The sequence below is a fragment of the Aricia agestis genome, chromosome 10 (genome assembly GCF_905147365.1).
Source record: "Aricia agestis chromosome 10, ilAriAges1.1, whole genome shotgun sequence".
Taxonomy (NCBI): domain Eukaryota; kingdom Metazoa; phylum Arthropoda; class Insecta; order Lepidoptera; family Lycaenidae; genus Aricia; species Aricia agestis.
In genome coordinates, this window is record NC_056415.1 from 7,444,440 (window position 1) to 7,468,902 (window position 24,463).

General features: G+C 33.9%; 1 protein-coding gene across 1 annotated transcript in view; it reads left to right on the forward strand.

The window, feature by feature from the left end:
- The first annotated feature begins 2,078 nt into the window (after positions 1-2,078).
- Positions 2,079-24,463, forward strand: part of LOC121731306 (pancreatic triacylglycerol lipase-like) — a 55,186-nt gene continuing 32,801 nt past the window's right edge. Inside the window, exon 1 of the mRNA XM_042120686.1 lies at positions 2,079-2,239. The gene's annotated coding sequence lies outside the window, so the exon portion shown is untranslated. The remainder of the gene's footprint in view (positions 2,240-24,463) is intronic.

The following is a 24,463-nucleotide window of genomic DNA, read 5'->3' on the forward strand; positions in this document are numbered from 1 at the left end:
ACTTTAAAAATTTTAGGGGCGTGGGACACGTCCTGTGACCGTAGGCTTTACCCAACTAATTCTATGTTCGGCTTGATATATTTTTAATCTCATTTGCAAAATGTCCTACTGACATATGCGTGCTAAAAAACCTAATTTAACACAGAATTACACAAGTAAATTGCGTGCAGACATAATTTTATTTTTTAATCTATATTACAATGACTGCAGTGAGCTATAATTTTATGCAATGGGAGTATTACGTCATATGTCAGACCGATTATAGTCTATTTCATGTTGTAATTTGCAGATAGGTGATGCAAGTAGGAAATTAGTTTACCCATGCGATAATACTGAATGGATACATCTGCCTGTTATACAAATGACCATAAACGTATAATGGATATTATGACATAAGTATAGTGAAAAGCGTAATAGGTAAATATCTCCACAGTGTTCAATTTACATTTAACGTGAAAAAGGGGCCATCCATAAAGTATGTCAAACCTAAAGGGCCTCCCCCCTTTCGTTCGACGAAGTGTGACATGGTGTGACAAGGAAAGGGGATGAGTCCTAAGTTTTGTGACATCACATTTGAAATTTAATAAATTAAATTTAACGTAATTTGTAATATTGAGGTGGTTTTAATTTTTACATTTAAAATTGTAAACTTGTGACGTCACACCACTCGGGCCAAAAAGTCATGAAAATCGTGTGACGTACTTAATGGATGATCCCAAAGGCGATACGATGCAATTTTAAATGACCTGTTTTTTGGAATAAACAGCCTTCAACAGTATCTTCTTGTGTACCTAGTTAATATAAGTTCAGATTTGAATGGCTTTTTCACAAATGCATCGTGATTCGTGTCGCTTCGTCTCGTTGTAATTTGAACTGACCCTAAGGCAGTGGCGTAACAATAGAGTTGCAGGCAAACAAAATTACATGGGCTCCCGAGTCCCGACCCATGAGGTATCCTTCCCAAGAGGCCGCGATCCCAGAAATATTTTTATCCATTGATTGTATACGAGTAGGTCTACCAGAGTCTAATGGCAAAAAGTGAGAAAATAAATTGACTTTAGCAATACCGGGGTAATTAGAGTAAAACATTTTGATCCTTTTTTTTTTCTTATAGCAGCTTATTCTGTGTGTGAAACATGCAAATATAAAAATTATCCAATGACCAAGGATATTTTTTGAAAATCTGCCATCGTAATTTGCCATCAGATCCTGGTACACCTATACCTGTTTTATTATTAAATTTTTACTGATAGCTGGCCCCATCAATTTACCACGGGCACCAGATTGCGCCACTGCCATTTTGACATTGAGGACATTGATCTAGATGGCGTTACTTTTCTCGTACGAAAACTGTTTCCAATGTTTCCATCAATTATTTTGCTTACCTACCCTTAGATAAAAAATATGACAGCAGAATTACTTGTCGCATTATCAAAACCGCCTTTATCACAATGAAATATAATTTAAAACTTGTTATTAAGCTTTTTAAAAATTAAAAAAAGTTAAAAATTAAAAAAAGTTAAAAATTATTGTTTAGCTTGCAATAAATCATGTGTAGATTTACTTGAAAATGTCGTACAGCTTAATTGATTACAGCTTATATAAGTATTGATAAGCATGAGCATGATTTACTATTGATTCAAATGCTTTCTCTACATTTTGGAATAAGGATTATCAGAAGCGAAGAAAAGTTTGACTAAAAGAGGGATGAAGAAAATATGACTGAAATTAATTTTCTCATTTCTGTTTTCTTTAGAGTAAATATTTAAATTTAGGTAAGTATTTTTATATTATTATTTATATATTTTATTATATTATTTTTAATATTCATTTTATATACATAAGCTCAGAAGCGACTTTCTACAATCTTCAAAATAATGATGGAAATTGTATACATACATACTTAGATACTGCTCTTTTCTTGTAATGTCCATAAGAATAGTATTTTGACACAGATAAATACCGTCTTAGAAATTGACTTTGTCTCTTGCTCTCACAATTTTCAGAGCGTTTTCTCCCAACTTGGTCCTTTCATACAGCCTTCGCAGCCAGTGGCTACCTACAGTCCGAGCCGAACCTTCCAACCGCACGCACGCGTCAGTGTTGTTCATTTCTATTCAGAGTGCATCGTACTTACTTAGTTTCGTTATAAAACTGTTTTGTAACAAGCGATTTATAGTACTTGTATGTGATAGTGTAAAATATTTACGACTATAAACAATATAAATAGTGCACTGAGGTGAGTGAATGTTCGTTTTAATTTTATTTTGTAGTGAATATGTTTGTTTATGTTCAGCTACGTGTTTCTTAAATATATAGGGTATGGTCGTTAAAGGATTTAATAAATGAAAGTTAAGTATGTTTATAAGATGTTTATTCAGAAAAGCTTCGCATAAAGTTTAAATGCTTGTCAGTTAACAACTGAAAAAGAAAACTTTAATATTACTAAAAATTAGTAAAATGTTTAACAAAATCTTATAAATAGTTTCCTGCTGTGCGGTTTTGCTGTATGTTCTTCACATTTTAGCAGAACAACTATATTTTCTCAATTTTCTTGAAAAGATAATATCTATCTAACGACTTTGAAAATACATTCATTGCTTGGTATATTTTTATGCTTTTGGTAATACTTAATACAAGCAGTAATAATCACAAAACAAAGTATATTTTACCAAGTAATCCGTACGTGAACATAAACACTAGTCTTTTATAGCAATTAGTACCTACTTTCTTGTTCTTTTATTACAAATCATACGTAAGTCTACAAGCCTTTACCGGCCTGACAGTTGCGCAGATTTCAGTAGCTATACAAAAACAAAGTCTACAAAATCTACTCTACTTGTAGGCAAAACTATATTATGACAAAAGCTAAGCCTGGCTAAGCCATACATGAACTAACATTACATGGACATTTCTGTAGCAGTATTCAAAAACTTACATTACAAAAATATATTTTGCCCAGTTTTTTATACAAAGGCCTTTAACGCGCATTTTTTACTCTACATGCCTATTAAGACCTGACATATCACGCAGACTTCAGTGTGATTAAAAAAATATATTACAACAGGCTTGACTTGACATTTCACGGAGATTTCAGCAACAGACAACATAATACAAAAACTAGTAGTTATTACAAGATTATATTGCAACCAATATACTGTTTACGTATGACAAAGGCACTAGGCCATACATGCCCTGACATTTGACAGATATTACAGCAGCGGTATACAATGGTTTCTGACGGATTACTTCACCAGGAACCATTTCCGTGTCAGTAACGTACAGAATGCACAACGCGAACGTAACGCCACGGCTCATTGCTGGCCTCTACGTAACGACAAAAACACTGTTGAGTGTTGCGTGTGCCACTACAAATACCATTTTATCGTTTATAGTAAATAGTGGAATCTAATAGAAAATACAAAACAGCGTATTCCCAGTAATGACGTTTTTTTAAGAGGGCGACTAACCCCAAAAATCAAACATCGTCATTCTCTCTTCACACTCACGCCCGTCTTTCATATGCCAGGTGAAAAAGAACGACGCGGATTCATCGCCAAATTAGTTTTTCTCAATAAGTCGATAAATATACAACATTTTAAAAATCCGCTAGGTTGATCTCTCAAAGCTAGAATTTTATACAATGTGTTAAAATATTAACTTAGTTCAATGCACGGTTATGGCAATAAATGAAAAATTCGTGAAAATTAGATGCATCTTTGTGATTTTTTTCTATCGAGAAAATTTTAAGATATCGTGTTTTTGCTCAGATCGAATTCTCGGAAACATAATGTAGTATCTAATTTTACAAAATGAAACAATTCGGGGCTTATTTTCAAGTATAAAAATGAATTATAAAATCGACACTTTAGGGTTAAGTCGCCCTCTTAAATCGTCGCTCTACGTAACGACAAAAACACTATTGCGTGCCACTAGAAACACCATTATAGTGTTTATAGTAAATAGTTTATTCTAATAGTAAAATACAAAAAAAAGAAAAACGTAGTCCTAGTAATGACATCATGTATACAAACTGATTGAAATCGTCGTTCTACGTAACGATAAAATTATTGTTGCGTGTTCCACTACAAATAGCAATATAGTAATTTATAGTAAATAATCCCATTTAATGTTACGACAAAATAGAAAAAAAATCTAAATAGTCTTTTTCAATCTTAAAAAAGTCCAGCTATTTTTTTAACCTCTACGTTTACAATAATTTACAAAATCTATTTTAGTATAGTAAATAATCTTATCCAATAGATAATTATCTAGTCTAGATTTTAGAGTCTAGACAATAATCTTATCTACACCTAAACTAAAAAGAGAAACGGCATTATCGTTTTACGATAAAGTCCTTTAATTAGAAAAAAAACTAAGAAGAGAAAAAGTAGAGTTTGACTTTTTAAAGATTTGATCATTCAGAGGAGAGCTAAAACGTAGCAACTAAAACACTGTTGCATGTGTTGCATAAATTGAACGATGCGGTTGGGGTTGGTGTCACTAATTTCCTCTGTGGATGAGTATTCGTAGCAACCGAGGTGTCTGTTCCTGCTCTGTAGTAGAGCAGGACAGTCGAGGAGGAGGTGTATAGTTGTCCCGTCCTCCTCCTCGCAGAATCTATTCTGTTAAGGTGCTTATTGAGCTTGCAGTGCCCAGTTAGGCTTCTGGTAAGGATTCTTAATTGATTCCTATATGGTGAGCACTATTTCTGGCAGTTTCTTGTTGAAGTTGCCGTTACTAAAACCTATACTAAAGATATTATAATATATATAATATTTAAAAATCTCATCTTACAGTTTAATACAAAAAATTTAAATTATAGAGAGGCTCTTTAAAGATATCTCAGTTTCAAGCTACATCTGGTCATTAAACTAATATACTTAGTAAAATTTGCTAAAACATCATGCAATGATTTACAATATTATTATTGCTAAAGCTATTTCATAGATCGGTTATTACGGGTGAACAAACTTGTTACATAATTTATTTAAACTGTATCATACATAGTTACGCATAATTACCTTCGTAAAACTCATATCATGCAAAAAGAACAAAATCCGGTGGCTGCAACAACTCCGCCAAAATTTGTTTATCGCGCGGAGAACGTAAATTTTTCTGGGACGAAAAGTATCCTATGTCATTTCCCGGGACTTAAAGTATCTCTATAAAAATTTTGAGCAAAATCGGTTGAGCAATTTGGGCGTGAAGAAATATCAAACTGATAAAGAAGCAGACACATTTGCGATATTATTAAAGAACGAAGTATCCACTTTTGAAATAGGTACTGTAAGTGCCTGAAACGACAGTATTTGAAGACATGCAAAGAGAGGTAGCCTAGTTAGCACATTCTTAGCCTTCAACCAGGCCGTTAGTAATCTAGTACTAATTTCACCAGCACGATGTTAAGTAATAAATAATTATTCTACTGTGTTTTGAATAATTATTCTGTGTTATAAAAGTTGAAGAAGTTATGCTATGGGTAATTCAAAGACACAGACATGATGAATACTGACAATGAACTTTAATTTCTTAGCTTTAGTCATTGCTGAGAAAAATCGATATCGCTACAGCCAAATTACCAAGGCGTCGCCTTAATTCTACTAATCTTGTTTCATTTCTCAACGCATTTCTATGAGATAAAGAAACCCAATTTTGACTTCTTTATTCTCACGTTCTAATTTTTTCACAAAGTGACAAAAGCGAAAAATTAAGTAAGCTTTTGCTGTGTGAACTTCTAAGTTAAACAATTTTAATTTAAGTGTTTGTGTGTGTAAATACTAATGATTTTCATCATGGATACTGTTTCCTGAGTAACGAGAATTGATCGTGTGTTTGAACTTCGCTTAATATTTATCTGTGCTATGTCAAATTTACAATTCCTTAACCTTGGCTGCAACGGCGTTGTGTAAAACTGTTACATAAGGTAAGGTCACTAATGTTTGACAAAACATGTTCTGTTTTCGCTTAACATATAGGCAATCTGCATTTTATCTAGATTCTACTTACAAGTTATAGGTAGTTAACTTTGTTCACGTATTAATGTTTCCAGGGGGTAAATATTCAGAGAGAAAATCCAACCAATTATTAATCAGGGCGAGCGAAACGAGCCCCAGTATATCCCCATAACCTGAGCACTTTATTATTATTATTTAAAACTTTTGCACGTTGTTGTGCAAAGCGGGCTTAATGCCTCGTGGTATTTTCTTCCAGCGGAACCTTAGGGTGTTGCAGAGAAAGTGAGGTAGATGCAAACCCTTAGAGGACAAAGGGATTAAAATAACTTTTGTGGTACACTTTACGTAAAACTATCACGCCTATTGATTTATGCTAACATAATAATTTTTATTTATATGTAGATGTGTTATCATCGGTCAGTCAAGGTTTGGTTATATTATTACCTTCCTAAGAAAAGTAAAAGTAATAAGAACCTGTCAGACTTATATTTTTGATAAATATTAAAGGAGTTACCTACTCTCAAAGTTACACTCTGACTTGTCTTTTTAATCAGAGTTATATGTTTGTAATATAAACAACTTATAACTTCTCCTTGTCATTATCTAACACATCGAGTACTAAATACTTCTTAAAACGCCGTTCTCTTGACATTTTGAAACAGTTACTTCACGTTTTATTAATCTACTGCCTTTTTTAATGACCTTACAACTGTCTATTAGCAGTAATCTAGAAATCTGTAGTTATGTTAAGATTAACTAATGGTCGTTAGAACTCAAATAGGCCAATCTAACTAAATCTTACAAAAATATTTTTTGTAAGATTTAGTTAGATAGAAAAACTTTGTATCCCTTTTGACGAAATATGCGGTGAAGAAGTGCATCGAGCTAATATTATTTCGAAATTATGCTTTTATCACACATTTTTTCAACAAATAAAACATTACACACACTACAATACGCACACTCAAGAAGATGACAGATTTTTGAGTGACAAACCTATACATACGAATTATACACTTTTATTTATGGTTGAAGTCGGTTGACAAGAAGTTGACAAATTGAAAAATATGGATTATAGTTTTCTTTTAATTGAATCTTAGATACCTACTATTAGACAACGCTTTACACCGCCAGTCTGAGATCAGCTGAGTCCCAGAGACGAGAGTTGAAAAAAAATATGATAAAGTCAATATTTTTTTATTAATTAAACGTAGTAGTCCTAATTGTTACGTAGTATATGACATTCTCTTTGGTCCTAATGTCGTTGAAACTAAGGTCGAATTTCGACCATTGGGCGATCTCTAGTAAAATTGAATTCTCATAAAGTGTCAAACTAATACGATACATGTGTTGATGAATTGGGTAAATAACAACCATCGTTTTTACCTAAATGGAGGCTTTAGGACCAGGAAAATGATTTTAAATAAAAAAATGTGGATACTATGTATAGCTAGATATGTTAACTAGATGATGAAAATGATATCATTTTCATCATCTACACACACTGGCAAAATTAGCGGAACATAGGTAAAAAGGGCCAAAACTTGAACTCAAGTGGGTCGGGCTGTCTGAAAGCCTTTTTTATAGCTTCTAAGCTCATTCAAGAAATAAAATATTGAACAAAACTGGCAAGTTGACAGGTTTTTATACCAATTATGCCCTAATAAGTATTTTTCGATTATTGACGTTGTAAGTGTTCCTGATAAGAATGGCGTTTTAGCGGGGTGCAAGGTGTGCTCAGCTCATTTGATTGTTTGGTTTTTGGAAGAACACATTGCTTAGATACAAAATTAGTGATTTCCCAGCATCTGCAACAGCTAGAGCTGTAACCACGATAGAGAAAGGTCACACCTACCGTTCGGTCAGTCAGGCCTTAGGTGTGTCGGCTTCCGTGGTTCATCGTAACTTTCAACGCTTCAGAGAGACTGGATCTTACGTTCGGAGATGAGAACAAGGCAGATATCGGGTGACAATAGTTCAGGATGACCATTTTGTAAGGAAACAAAACTTAAGAAATCGACCTCAAACTGCTATGCAGACACGAAACCTGTCGGAACAGGTCCAAGATGAACGTGTAAGTGATTGTACAGTAAGAAGAAGACTCAAAGAAGTTAAATTAAACTCAAAAGTGCCAGCAAGGGCACCAAAACTTGAGACAGGACACCGAAGAGCCAGGCTAAGATTTGCGCGTGAACATCAAAATTAGACAAGTGAGTGAAATCTTGTGCTGTACAGTGATGGGAGTAAATTCTGTGTACATTGTATTGACAGGCGATAAAGAATGTGGATAAATCATAAGGAAAGCTACAGGCCATCAAACTTACCGGAAACAGTGGCCTATGATGCAGGCTTCGTAATGGTTTGGAGTTGCATATGATTTGGAGCCCGCATGGAGCTGATGATTATAGATGATGGTACTTTGACAGTACAGGGCTATAACACCGACATCCTGGAACTGCATGGTGTGCCTTTTACACAGTTTTAGGTAGTAATTTCAATTTTATGTGCGTCCATAGAGTAAGAAAATCGGGCATTATTACCTAAACGATGCTGGCGTAGCCCAGGTGGAGAGGCCAGCGTGGTCTACGGATGTGGATCCGATTGAAGACGTGTGGCACATCAATAGGTGAACGGTACGAGCTCCAAAATGTGTCCAGTAGCTCGAGTTGGCGCTACTGGAGGAGTAGGAGAATATCCCACAGGAAATGATTGACAATTAAAATACAAGCATGGAATGGCGTATCCAGGTCCTCTTGAGATCCATAGAAGGCATTACACGCTTTTAACATGGCATTTCTTTAATAAAAATGGAGAATTTATCTTAAAAACTTACTACTGAAATTTCAAAGATTTTCTTAATTTTTTGATTTTTGCTGATTTTTTTCTATTTTTCACATTTTTATGCCCTAAATTTATATACAATTTATTTTTTAATAATCAATTAGTAAATAAATAAATAAATATATAAAAATCAGTGAACAATTTAAAAAAAACTTAAAATTTTGTTATGTTCCTCTAATTTTGCCGGTGTGTTTAGTTAACATATCTATTCCATTTTTTTTAATTGGCAGAACTAATAATTAATAATTATAATTATTTTTTTATTTCAAATCATATACATTGAAAAGCTTATAAATAAGGCATATTTAATTTCAATACGAGATCAGTGATTTTAGCGTTGGGACTTGGGAGCTGTACTAGTCAAAACTGTGACACAGCTCCCAATAAGATAGATGAAGAAGGTAAGTTACAGGGTTTGTTCAAAATGAGGAATTGCTCTTATGTTGTAAATATGTTAGTTAGCCACTTCATCCGCTCACTAGATGTTCAGCGCGGCTTCGCCCGCGTAATTTAGGAATTTCACTGAAACCGTACAATATTCCGCAAAAATAGCCTATGTCCCTTCACGAGGTCTATTCTTCATGTGTGCCAAATAACATAAAAATTGCTCCAGTAGTTCTTAAGATAATAAGCAATTTCAAAAAAATCCCCCGCTTTTTCCACATTTTCTTCTATTTCTTCGCTCCTATAAGTCTTAGCGTGATAAAGTATAGCCTACAGCCTTCCTCGATAAATGGGCTATCTAACATTAAAATAATTTTTCAAATCGGACCAGTACTTCCTGAGATTAGCGCGTTCAAACAAACAAACAAAGAAATTCTTTCGCTGTTTATTATTAAAGTAATAGTATAGATAATATCTTCAATTCAATGACAGTCAAATTTTTACACGAAAATTGGCGTTCAATTGTTGATCGAAACAAATGAAATGACGTGTGTAATTAAAACTTTAAAAAACTAGTACAAGGCGGTTTATATTAAAGCGAAAGGTTGTGACTGCTGAATTTGTGCGTTGCTCGTATTTATGTACAATGTATGCGTGAATACATAATATACACGCCCGTTATTATCATGCGAATATTAATTAAAGAGCCGCATTTAAAAAAGTAGAAGGCAAATTATTGTAAACAGTAATTTCTAAGTAAATTTATGTAAACCTAGATAACTGCGAAATGTCTTGGTTCTATAGCCTATTTTATAATGATTTCGTCACTATATTATAAAAGCCATTAACAAATTAAGGCCTTTTTAAGTCTCCCTTTTTTCTAAGTTCATCGTACATACCTAATTATCAATGTAAAGTTGGCTAAAGGAACCCTTATGGCCGGTTTTTTGAGGGTTTCAACAGCAGTTTATTTTTCACTAGCGTCGTTGATTGGTTAATTTTTTGAAGTTTGAAATGCTTGAATGCTCGTACAGCTGATTATAAGAGCAACAAAGAGAGTAAACAAAACTGATTACGAAAGCCAAAAGTAGAGTCACTCTAGTTTATCGCGATCTAGAACTTAATTTCGTAGGTTTCTTTTGAACTTTTAGGCTCAATTTATACCGCTGCGGAATGGAAAGGAATGGAACGGAATGGAAGCGTCAATTTCGCCTGATGACGCGGGAATTGACACCGGAGAATTCTCGAGAACTCCCCGGAAGACGCGCGTCCAATTTTTTGGCTCGTATTTAATTTGTGTTACTGTTGACATAAAGTTCATTGTGTTAAGTATTTCGTTACAAAAAGCCATTCGATTTCATTCCGCGACGGTGTAAATTGAGCGTAATACTTTTAAATAAAAAATATTGCCTTTATTTACAATAGTTTAAAGTACTAGGCACGGAGTTAGTACATAAGAATGTTTAATTAGTTACACAATATCACCTAGGGTCTTCGAATCCTTGGTGCTCCATACGAAAGCCAAACGTGCCTCGCATTAAGCAAGCGCAACGCCACCGCTTTCTAAACAGCTCTGCCTTCCAGATTATTCTATAACTGGTAATAAGACTCAGTACAGTTCAATAGCCGATAAGTACCTTGTGAGAAAGGTTGGGGGTTTCTTTCTGAAACGATACGTACGGTCTATTGTTTATCAAGATGTAAGCTATAAATAATAATCATATGTCAAACTATACAATCATAATTTCCTTGAAAATTTTCTCAAAGGTAGCAACATCAAAGGTGAATTTAGGTGCGTTTAAGAGGGAATACGCTTTCTTCCGAAAAACGTACTGCGGAAGACTGGCACTCATCAAAGTGATGAGGATGGTATATTTTTTGCGTGGAATGAGTGCGAAAAGTTGCAGGAGGTATGGTTCCGAACAATTCCTAAGAGCACTCCCCGTGATACAACCGGTACAGAATACAGTGAAAAGCCACGTGTGATTTAGATTACTCATAAAATAAATATAAGACATCTCGTTTTAGGGTTCCGTAGTCAACAAGGAACTCTTATGCTAAGTACTCACATACGGTTTTGCTCGATAGTTTTACTCGAAATCGAGCAAAAACCACCGTGTGGACCGCAAAACCCACAGCTCGAAGACTCGCATTAAACCAGTTTGAAGGCTCGAATCGAGCCGGCTTGCTAATTTTTTTGACACTAGTTTTATTATTCGTAGCTAATTTCCTTCGAACAGGAGTAAAACTATCGAGCAATGCTGAATGTGTGTACGAAAGCCCGAGCCGTAGTTTTTACTCTACATGATTGCTCGATCGAGCAAAACCGTATGTGAGTACTTACACTTATAGTTTCGGTCTGTCCGTCCGTCTGTACGTCTGTCTGTCCACGGTTTTACTCAGAGACTATAGGACCTACAAAGCTGTAATTCGGCATGAATGCACATATTAATGATGCCGACAAAATGGTATATAAGATCTTTAAAAAAAAATGTTTAAGGTAAGTACCTCCCCTACGCATATTTTAGCGGGGATGAGTTTTTTTTTCGCGTCCACCCCAATGTGTGAGGTATCGTTGGATATGTTTTTTAAAAATATTATGAGTAAGTATAACATATTATCATTTTCCGATTTAGAGATGTGAAATATGAAGTTTTAAAGTGGAAAAAAAAAGTCCTGCAGTGCTTCCAAGTACCAGCTAAACGGTTGCTTCTGGAAAAATATTCATGAGAGTAGGAAATGTGCTTAATTTAAAAGAAAAACTATCACGGCTAAGAAGACTTCATAAGTTATATGCTAAGTACTGACATACGGTTTTGCTCGATACTTTTACTCCAAATCGAGCAATAAACACGGTGTAGACCGCAAAACTGACAGCTAGAAGGCACGCTTCGAGCCGGCTCGATGGAATTAAATATGTCATTTCCTTCGATTCGGAGTATCGAGCAAAACCGTATATGAGTACTTAGCATTAGAGTAATAGTCGATCAACATAAAAATGTAACTATTCGGAGAAGTATTAAAGGAACTTATAATTTAAATTCCTTTACAAACGTTACTGAGATGATGTTGTTAGTAATGTATAACATGTTATAAAATATGTACATTCATTGACCATTCAAAAAATATCAAAAACTAGCGGTACTACGGAACCTTATATTGCGCGTGGCCTGACACGCACTTGGCCGGTTTTGAATTTATTTTCTCTAAATAGTATATTCTTATACGTGTCACCATCGTTTTTACGAGGAAAACACAAAAACAAAGAAAAAAACAAAGTTGATTCAAAGCGCTGTCTCAAAATCTCAGATTTATTTTTTCAAATTATCCGTTTCGGTTATGGTTTTGAATAAAATGAGTTACATATTTACAATCTACTATTAATGGTCTACTTTGCTGCATATAAATTATTTTAATCGGCTATGGGTTTTTTTGGGCATTCACCTTTTACCAACTAGGTAAGTATACTAAACATGATTAAAACGCTTCAAAAGTTGTTAAAGTTAAAAACACGTTTTGTTTTGTTTTCTCAGCGCGTTTTAGATATTATTTTGTAAGTTGAGGAAAACTGCTCGTAATAAAAAACAAACAATATTTAAAATAGAACAAAACATTGTGATCGGAATATAAATAAAGCTTTGTTTCTTCATCCGCGTCGTCAGCCCTTGAGACTTGATGCACACAATAAACTTAGTCACAAGTTCTAAAGTTTAGGTATATGATATGAGGCACTTAATACAGCTCCATAAAATACAACTACACACGCCTTCAAAACTAAGAAGTATCTTCGTTCAGAAAAATAGAGCTCTTTATGATTGTTTTTTTTTTTTGGCCAAACGAGCAAACAGGTCGCCTGATGGAAAGCAACTTCCGTCGCCCATGGAAACTTGCAGCATCAGAAGAGCTGCAGGTGCGTTGCTGGCCTTTTAAGAGGGAATAGGGTAATAGAGAAGGGTAGGGATGGGAAGGGAAGGGAATAGGGGAGGGTCCCTACCCTCCCCTATTCCCTTCTAAGGAATAGGGTAGGGGATTGGGCCTCCGGTAAACTCACACACTCGGCGAAACACAGCGTAAGCGCTGTTTCACGCCGGTTTTTTGTGAGAACGTGGTATTCCTCTGGTCGAGCCGGCCTGTTCGTGCCGAAGCATGGCTCTCCCACGTCATTATTTCCTTTTGGAGACTGGTCCGGTAGGCTGATCGAATTTGCAGTATAATCAAAATCGTCTTGGTTACCAGCGCCCTGGGCGAGATTTCTTCAGCGCCCAGGGTGCTGGTATTGTGTGGGGGTTACGGTTCTCTTTTTGTTTGGCTTCGGCGCCCATTTTTATCCGGCGCCCTGGGCGGTCTTCCAGCGTCACCTCCCCTATCGCCGCTACTGGTTGTACGAGTGATAGCACGGGCACATATCGCAGTCAAGTTTCTGGTTTGTATAAAGATAATATGATTTATGAATTTTAAAGAATTATTATAACTATGCATACTATTAAGTTTTAATTTGAAACCATGCATTTGAAATATACCAAGTGTATGTAGTCAGACATTTGTATAATCAAAACTTTGCACTAGAACTCGAAAGATTTTCCGAATCGACTTCCAAAATGGAGGAGGTTATAATTATGTCCGTCTGTATATATCTTATATATAAAAATGGATTTTCAAATGTGTTAGTCGCGCTAAAACTCGAAAACGGCTGAACGGATTGGGCTGATTTTAGTCTTAAAATATTGGTTTTAAAGTGACACGAAGTTCACAGCTAGTATATATATATATATATATATATATATATATATATATATATATATATATATATATATATATATATATATATATATATATATATATATATATATATATATCTGTATGTTCAACGATCATCATTTGTGGACAGATTTTCGTCAGGACACTTTTGCACCAACACTGTTTACTTTAACTACATGAGTTTGGCGGAAGAAACAAAAAAAAAACAAAGATAACGTAGAAACTAACACTCAGTTGATTCCAAACCAAACCATGCGCTTCCTTTGTATCCATATAGACGGGTCCGATCTTTGCATGATAAAAATCCGCGCACTGCGTGATCGTAATATTTATCATTGTGATACAATTTTGTAAAGCTCCGATGCGAATATTAAATTGATAGTTACGTCATTGTGACTATGTATACAGGGAAAACCCTAGCACGTTTAGCATGGCTACAAAGGGCTTCTTTCTATGGTAGAGTAGATAAAGTGACAGATTGACAAAGGTAGTTTATCAGTAATTTTAATATCATGCATGTTCAATTCAACTAGATGTTGCTGCCATAAAAATTAACCTTGTTCTTTTTTAACAATTCCTACAATTCCTAGATCCTATTCTATTTATAACCCTTACAATCGTTTAGGCAATATTGCGTTACAAACAGAACGCATAGGAAACATGCGTTAATGAAACGTAATATTTGTGTACAGCACTATCATTAAATAACGCTTCGTAATATAACAGGAACGAGCGGGGAAGTGAACAATTAATGTACGAAATCCTTTCCGCATCAGCTTGGCGTTACGTGTTGCGAAAATGTTGGTAGCGCTGCATTTAAATGCGAAGGGACTATAAGAAAGTCAATAAAAATAACTCTTGATGCCTCGTTGACGATATGTAAAATAAGAACGAACTGTCACCAGCAGTATTTCCGGACCGACACGACCTGCAAAGTGCAAACCTTCAAGAAGAGAGCCAATTCCCTCTAAAAGGCCGGTAACGCACCTACAGCTCTTCTAATGTTGCGAGTGTCTATGGGCGACGGCAGTTGCTTTCCATCTGGTAACCCGTTTGCTCCCTTACTTTTTATTTAAAAAAATGTAAGTCCTACCGATTGCCAACTTTTTTTGATGACGCAGGGGAAACCCTTTATGGGTGCCTCTGGTTGGGGATGTGCCTCAGTTAGCTGAAGCATCCCGGCGGTATGTGGAACTGGTCGGCGAGAAACGCCAAACCCACCGAATCCCACCTTTTCCAATGTCGCCTTATTATTATAATAGGGCCTCTCCACGTGACATGTAACATGATGGGTAAATATAAGCGAACGCGTAGGGATCCATATTCGTCCAATGCAGCCAAGAAACTTATGGGTTGTAATTTGTAATGTAATTTAGGTCGCATTTTGGTGTTAAAATATTTCCGGTCCAATACGACTTAACCTTCCTGACCTAAACCTTTAAGAACAGAGCGTATTCCCTCTTAAAAGGCCGGCAATGCCTGCTACTCTTGTAATTTGAAAGAGTCTATGAGCGACGGTGGTTGCATAACTTGCTTTCCATCATTCGTTTGCCCGATTGCCCCTTAATTTTATATTAAAAAAAATATTCGTTTAAGTCAAGTGGGTTTTGGTTCGACCAGTGACCACAGAATATCCCGTGCAGAATACCCGTGAGAATTCAGTTTGATATGCGGCGCGTTATGTAAGGTCCGATTTGTTGCGTGAGTTGCAGCCGCTTGCGAAAATACAACGCACTTGCCAATAAACTGATGTACAGTAAATGTGTGTACAATTTTATATAGGCGAAAGTTTGTGTTTGTAGGAAAATGAGATTAGACATCTAATCTCATTTTATATTAGTATTTAATAGTCTCTGTATTAAAACATAGCTTACATATTTTCTATTTATCTGTCTATCTATCTCTGCTGAAGATATTTATACTCACCGTGTAATACTGTCATGTTTAATTAGAAATTATTATTAGAACTTGCCTACGTCTGGAATTATTCTAGTAATTATTATAAGAGCTCATTGTTTAATATTTGATTTTAAAAGATTTAATTTTTAACAACCATACAAAGTTAAGTATGTAAAATACCTGACAGATCTTTTATATTAGCTATGATAAATTAAACAAATCAACAAATTACGTAAACTGCCAAACTATCGTGCTTATGATTGCTGAAATGAATAACTACACGTAAAGTGAAACATTTGTTTTAATGAAAACGCTTTATAAAATCTATAAAAAGCAACAGTAAATATAATAAATTATACAATAAAGGAAGGATATACATTTGGAAAAACTAGGTCTTTGCATCCATTGTGGATGATTTAAACAGTATTTTCAGAGTGAAGTAACCATTCTCAAATACTGGGACAAGATTTTTAATTCTGGAATTGTCACCTGTAATTATGTAATACATGTAGACCCTTCCTATGAGTCCTATGACTTGTGGGCCAAGAAACAGAGCCCCTAGCTAGCGTTTTCTTTATCGCTTCTTTACAAAATGCAAATCAAAATTATGGAATTGACATAACATAAAAGTCAATTACATACATTTTTATCGGCGAAGAAGCGGCTTGGCTGGGGGCTCCGGATTGTTTAATTTAATTACTGTGCTAGCGACATTCAAAGCTATACACTTAACAATTATACAAGCTAACTTACAAGCAACCTTAGTACCTGCACTTAATTCTGTTGACCTAAAACAAGCTACAAACCTTCATGTCACCAACAGTACTTAAAATATAACGGGTACACTTAACCTTACAAGTGCTTGTTTTTCAATAAACAATAAACTTGTTTAACTGCGATGCAACGAAAATTGCTTATACCTGAATGTAACTCGACAATGGGTCCTAAAAAAACAATTAGTAATTGAATTAATTTACTTAAGAAAGTTGCGTAACAAACAGTTGTAACTAATTAATAAGCCAAATAAATAATTGCTTAGCAAATTAGAAACTTAAAATAAATATTCACTGCTATTTAATCATGCCATTTTATTCGGCATTTAATTTTTTCGTAAAGTTTTAAATGTAGAAAGTAAAACTTTATTTTACACATATAAAATTACACAAAAAGACATAAACATAATAATATTATATTAAGACAAGTAACATAAACACCGACATAAATAAAAACTACTTACTTTCAACGTTAAATGTTTTAAACAATATTTAATATATTTTGACGACCTCTGTGGCTCAGTTGGTGGGCTGTTGGTAGCCCAAGCCGGGGGTCGCGGGTTCGAATCCTGCCGATGGAACAAAAAGTTTTCAAAGTTCCTGGGTCATGGATGTGTATCGTATAATAAAAATCTTAAATATGTGTATAGTATTAAATATGTTTCCGTTGTCTGGTACCTGTAACACAAGTCCTTCAGGTACTTAGCACGGGACCAGACTGACGTGGTGTGAAGCGTCCATAGATATTATTATTATTATTATTTATATGTATTTATTTATTTATAAATATTTAAATATTAAATAATGGGGTGAATTTTTTATTATTCCAGACGTTGCAAGTTAAAACATTCGCTATTATGTAAGTAACTTACTCTATAGTCTAAACTCTACAGCAGCAACTTACTTGGAAAAAAAATGTTGATTATAAAAAATAAGTTATTCAATTTTATAGGCGACTGTATTTCATTGATGAATGTGTCGTAGAACAATATGTCATTCCATTAGCAACTACTATCACCATTGTATAATGTGTTTAATGATTGTATTGTTTGTTTGTATACTATACCACGTGTTTTTCTTTTATAATGCTACTACTAGAGTAACACTTTTATATCTTGTTAAAAAAAGAATAAATTATAATACTTATATTATTATAGTAGTGATAGTTGATACGGTATGTTGATATATGAAAAAAAAAAAAAGAAGTTGGCCACGACTCGTTGTTGATGATTCACAAATTGTATAAATTATATATCGAGCCATTGAACCTTTTTTCCCGATTTACTTAAAAAGCGTCAATGTCTTGTAAATGTTATATTATATTGAAATAATGAATAAAATCGAATCTAAACTTTAAGGGCTCTTGTTCAACTGCTGAGGTCCAACTCTACAAAGTATTTGAGAGTTCGATTGCCCTACATATTTGGATCACGTTGCACTAACCTTTTGTTTGTTCTACTTAGAGTAACGAGCAGAAACGCGGAAGTCTGTACATGATTGGTTTGGCAATAAGTTAGAAGGGATGGCTCTATAGACTATAGGTAGCATTTGTTGTTAACGATCACGATGCGCAATTGTGGAGTCGCACGACACATTTTATTATTAAGAGTGACCACATCGCTTGATCGGTGGACGTAATCAAGCCTTTACTCAAATTGTATTCAATAGTTTCACTAAAGATGCGTTCCGTCAAATCCCATACATTTTTGACATCTAACTTTACTATCAAAACTAGCGAATATATTTTGTGGTCACTGTTTTTTTTTATTTCAGTTCTTTTATATCTCCACTGTCTTTAATTCATTATTTTTCTAGTCGTGATCGTGCGTCGTGATCGCTAAGAACGAATTCTTATGGCATTTTGCTTTCTGCCCTCAAAATAGTGGCCTAATGACCAACACATAACGCTGACCTGGTTTGTGGCGTAACGTTACGCCGGCTGCACATGGTCCGTTGCACTATTGTCACATTGTCATATTTCCTACTCACTATTGCATACAAATCATATCACTTTCGATTCAACTTCCTATGTACTTACGTAACCTTTTGATGTGTATCTTTTTTCTGATCATGAATTTCAAATTGCATCATGGAGGTCTTTAGTTAATAATAATAATAAAAGATTTGGATTTTTAAATGTAATATGCCTAAAAGGTTTTTTTTATTTAATATTATTTTAATTCACCTTTTAAGAGTAGATTCGAATAAATAAGTGTCTTGACTCTTGAACAGTCACCTAATATTTATCAGAGCGTGGCCGTACTAAACAAAAAGTGGTCGTATTGGTCTAATTCGGTAAACTTAAAAAATATCTTAATCCAACCATAATCTTAATTGGATCACAATTCAAATTCAGCATACTAAAAACTAAAAAGTTTGGGTAAGCATTCTCTAAAGTGTACACTGAGCACATTATAATATTTTATAAAAAATCCATTGTTCATACTCTACATTTTTTATACATATGTAATACATTTTACGCGTAACTAAAAAGTGTATTTTCAGTAAATTTGTGTCGTTGAAGTTCAGAGAGCTTAAGAACTCAAACGTTACGATTACATATTATAGTAGTTATATGAGGTATTGGTATATCTTATATCTTTATATATATATATATATATATATATATATATATATATATATATATATATATATATATATATATATATATATATATATATATATATATATATATATATATATATATATATATATATATATATATATATATATATATATATATATATATATATATATATATAATTGGGATCTCGGAATCGGCTCCAACGATTTTTATGAAATTTAGTATATAGGCGGTTTCGGGGGCGATAGATCGATCTAGCTAGGAATCATTTTTAGAAAATGTCATTTTATTCGTGTTTTATCGAATACCGAGCAAAGCTCGGTCAAATAGCTAGTTACTCGTAAAGTTAGAATTTATGCTGAAGAACTAAGGGTGGGTTGCACCAGAGGCATTGTTATAGTTAATCCCCCTTACTAATAAACGCTGTATAAGCTTTGAATAGTTATATAGAGTTTGTCTTCTTCAATCCAATTAAAAATGTCACTTGTGTGACAGGAACAAAACACTGTATAACTATTCAAAGCTTATACAACGTTTATTAGTAAGGGGGAATAAGTTTAAGGTCTATTATTGATATATGGCGTCTATAGCGTCCATTATTGACTTTAACTAGAGATTTGACAGTTCATTCGACATTTTGTTATAGTTAAAGTTATAGTTAATAGTAAGTTGGTGCAACCCACATTTATGTTAACGAAGACTTTGACAAATAATGTATAGAGTTCATGTCAAGGACTTCACATGACTTCACATAAACACATTAAACAAAAATTAAGTACTCATATATCTGCAAGCCGTAAATATAATATATATTTCTCTTACGAACTTGTTTGTCAGTGGCAACTATTTTTGTTTCCTTTCTAGTAATATCGATCACAGCAAAAGTAAACACGTTGTGTCACACAACTCATAGTATTCATACACATACACATACTAGGCACGAGCGTACGAGGAGAATTCATTAAAAAACTCGTCAAGTGCGAGTAGCCTTGCGCTTTGTGGGTTCCGTATCTATAGTAAGGACCATTGTAATAAGTTCCATAGTATATTGTACAACCAAATTTCACTAACGAAATGTATTTTGTAAATATTGCGCTATTTCTTTCTACGTATTACAGAATTTACTATACATAATCAATAATATTTTAGTTACTGTGATCATACAGTGTGCAATAAAGTTTTTTTTTAAGCAAAATCATTGCAAAAACACCCTTAGAAAATGCTATTACTGCCACATTTGTTGTTTCTTAAGGTGTTTAGGTGTTTCTTAACTTTTCCTTTAAATAAAACTGAGGCATAACCATAAATATTTCTTATTGACTAAGGAACCCTCTAAGTCATGCGGGACTGACCGCATTTTAGAAGGTTTTAGGTCATATTATGTTACATAACAAAACGTGTATATAAATAATATGTATTTAATAAAATAGATGCTCGACGTAGCTGTGTAGAGAAAATATTAAGGGTGGGTTGCACCACCTACTTTAACTATAACTTTAACTTTAACCATAACAAAATGTCAAATGAACTGTCAAATCCCTAGTGAAAGTCCACAATGGACGCCATATTTGAGGATAACCTTAACCTTTTTTTTTTTTATAAATTTTCATAGCTATACTGCATTTGAATTTATTTTGATGTAATTAATGTTAATAAATCTTTCGGTAATGCTACCAATTTCAATGATAAGCTATCATCAAGGAAATTGATTCCTAGGCCGTTGACGAACCTACGTCATTTGGTCGACTTATGTCAAATCAATGTTAGCTGTGATCGCTCTGATGGGTTTGACGTAACGCGACCAAACTACGTAGGTCCCCCATTTGCCTTGGAATCAAATTAGTACATACTACAAGCCGCATGATATTCAGAATAATTCTATTCCACATTAATTTGGTTTAGGGCCTGTTTCACCACTTCCTGATAAGGCTATCCACCAATTACCTTGACAGATCAAATATGGAGAATCTGTCAAAAAAGTTGTGAATAGCCTATTAGGCACTTTATCAGAAAGTGGTGAAACAGGCCCTAATTCTTGCTGCAATATAAAAATATTGAATCTCAGCTTAAAAAATCAAAGCACTATCGAGCTTAATATATTATATTAATAATAATTATACTAACAGGCACAAGACTGGAAGGAAGGAAGATACTTAAATGATGTGTATTTTAGTCATGGTATTTCTTTTGTTTATCTGTCTGTATTAATGTCTTGACGCCCAAATCGCTGAACCAATTTCGCTGAAATTTGGTATGGAAAAACTTGGTGTCATAGGATAAGGATCCTATATAAAGTTTTATCCTGAAAAATGTACGATTTCCCGCGATAGACGAATTTTGAGAGTTGGAGTTTGGCGCTATGTATTTGTAAAATATATAAACAAAGGCTTTACTCATAACGGCAAACAGTTACAACTTTCAAAACGTTAAAAAAAATGTATTCACTACTAAAATTTGTATTGTTATAATTATTATTATATCTAGCAGCATTGTTTACAATCGCAAGAGTAGTTAACGAGTCGCAGGCTTTCATAAGTAAATTGAGCACTAAAACGCTAGGTAAGACGAAACAGCGGCCGATCACTTTTCCAATAACTTTCATCGGCAACTCTATACAGCCTGGGAGAAAACACTTTCGCGTATGACCTAGTGCTAGGTCATTAACGTGGCTACATCTTATTAAGTGTATGGCTTTTGTATGTATTTAATTTTATTGTAATGTAAAAGAGATTAAAGGCTACGAGAAATATAATTTTTACGGTTGTGGGCTCTGGCCCTTCTCATCTCTAAAACTAGCAACATTAGATAATAATATATTATTATAATTAACAAACAAAGTATTGAAGTATTCAAGTATTCAAATTCTTTATTAAGCATACAATAGTATAATTTAAGCTAGGTAGCGTACATCACGTCGTCTAATCCCATGCTAAGTAAAAACTTGTGTTATGGCAATCAGACAACGGATGCACGAAGAACAATTTAAAGTCTTCCTCTATGGTTGCAAAGGTCACCAAGGTTTTTAGAAAAATCTATGAATATATATTTAAATTACTTATTAGTCTTATTACTTATACACAATTACAGCAAAATACGAACGGCTAATTCTAGTAGTGTTGATCAGTTATTTACAGTGAAACCCTAGCTGGTCAGGTCTTCACAGCTGTAATCATTAGGTAGGTTGTATATATATAATTATAAATATATATATATATATATATATATATATATATATATATATATATCTTAATATATATATTTCTTGTGTGCGTGTGTATGTGACTGAACTCCTCCTAAACGACTGGACCAATTTTGATGAAATTTTTTGTGTGTGTTCGTGGAGATTCGAGAATGGTTTAGATTTACAGTTTGGTCTACTGGAAAATGTTTTTTCAATTAATTTCTTATTTATAAGGAGTTGTTGATTTTGGAATGTTTTACATTAGATCCGGCGGACGGCGCTATCATCGCATTCAATATTATTCTATTTCAATTTTAGTTTGTCCTGACAGATGGTGCTACGATTAATTTGAAAAAAATTTTGTTATTCAGTTCATGTGCTGATTAAAATATTAAATAAATAACACATAGGCTACAATTTTAACCGACTTTCAAAATGGGGGAGGTGTTATGTTCGTTTTCTTATATTCAACGATTACTCCGCCGTTTGTTAACCGATTTTCAAAATTTTTCTTTTGGTATATAGGGTATCATCCCAATTTGGTATTATATTCAGAAAAGTGGTGATCTGATGAAGGATCCATAAGTAATCGAGGGAACTCCTCAAAACTTATAGGGAAACATATGGTGACTTCGGTTTCGTGAGAAGTATTCTAAGCATATGCTACCAACAAGTAAGATTTTGCACCGAGATATACCTGGTATACCGTGGTTCGGAAGGTGCTGAGAGAATTCCTGATTCTTTATAGATACAAGTTTGGGAGTTTCGGCGTTGTTTTAAGAACAGAAAGCATATGCTACTATGCAAATTACATTCTTCATCATCATCATCATCATCATCACTACCATATTATACCATTTCATAGTCTTTTAGATCGAGACTCGAGTTTGTCAAGCGATAATTAAAAAAAATCTATATCTACCTAATATTATAAACCTGAAGCGTATGTTTGCTTGAACGCGTCAATCTCAGAAACTACAGGTCCGATTTAAAAACTTATCTCAGTGTTAGATAGATCATTTATCGAGTAAGACTCATCATTTATCGAGAAGGTTATATTATATTATTACTCTAAGACTAATACGACAGAAGAAACTCAGGAAAATGTGGGAAAAACGGGGGAAATATTTTTTATGGGAAAATGTACCTACGGATTCTGTAAAATTTCTAATTTACGCGGGCGAAGCCGCGCGGGACATCTAGTATATATATATATATATATATATATATATATATATATATATATATATATATATATATATATATGGAATCTCAAAATCGGCTCCAACGATTTTCATGAAATTTAGTATATAGGGGGTTTCGGGGGCGATAAATCGATCTAGCTAGGAATCATTTTTAGAAAATGTCATTTTCATCGAATACCGAGCAAAGCTGGGTCAAATAGCTAGTTATTACTTATATTAGGTATGAACTATGTATGAGAGGAAAAAGAAGCTGACACGAATAAAATTATAGGAACCCCACGCTTATTCATCTCTAGCTGCTCTTTTTTATTGTAACTCTTAAGTGTAGTGTTGCGGTAAAGTGATAGCAATTTGAATGCGTTTATAGCTTCCCTAGCATTGTGTGAGTTTCCTGTGAAAGTGCTGTCGAGATGATGATATATTTTATTAGCTTATTGTTTGAGCTTTTCCTATTTATGAGCTAGAAGTTTGTGTGTATACTTCACACGCTGCACAAGTAAAAAATTAAATTGGAGCCTTAAATCTTATCATTTTATAGTGAATGCATACTATCATTAAATAAAAAAATATGTTTGTTTATAACCGGCTTAAGTATTTTTGCTTTATAAATTTTTTGTTACGGTAAAAGCATAGTTCAATGCGACAAACTGAACGTACGAAGATGAGTCTAGTGACTAGTCTTTTATTGTTTTTCGTTTGTTCAAGTGAAAATAAAAATACGTTATAAAATTTAGCTCGTCGAATCGAATTTATAATAATAATAATATTTATGGATGCTTCACACCACGTCAGTCTGGCCCCGTGGTAAGTACCTGATGTACTTGTATTACAGGTACCAAACAACGGAAATATATTTAATACTTTTATACTATACATATATT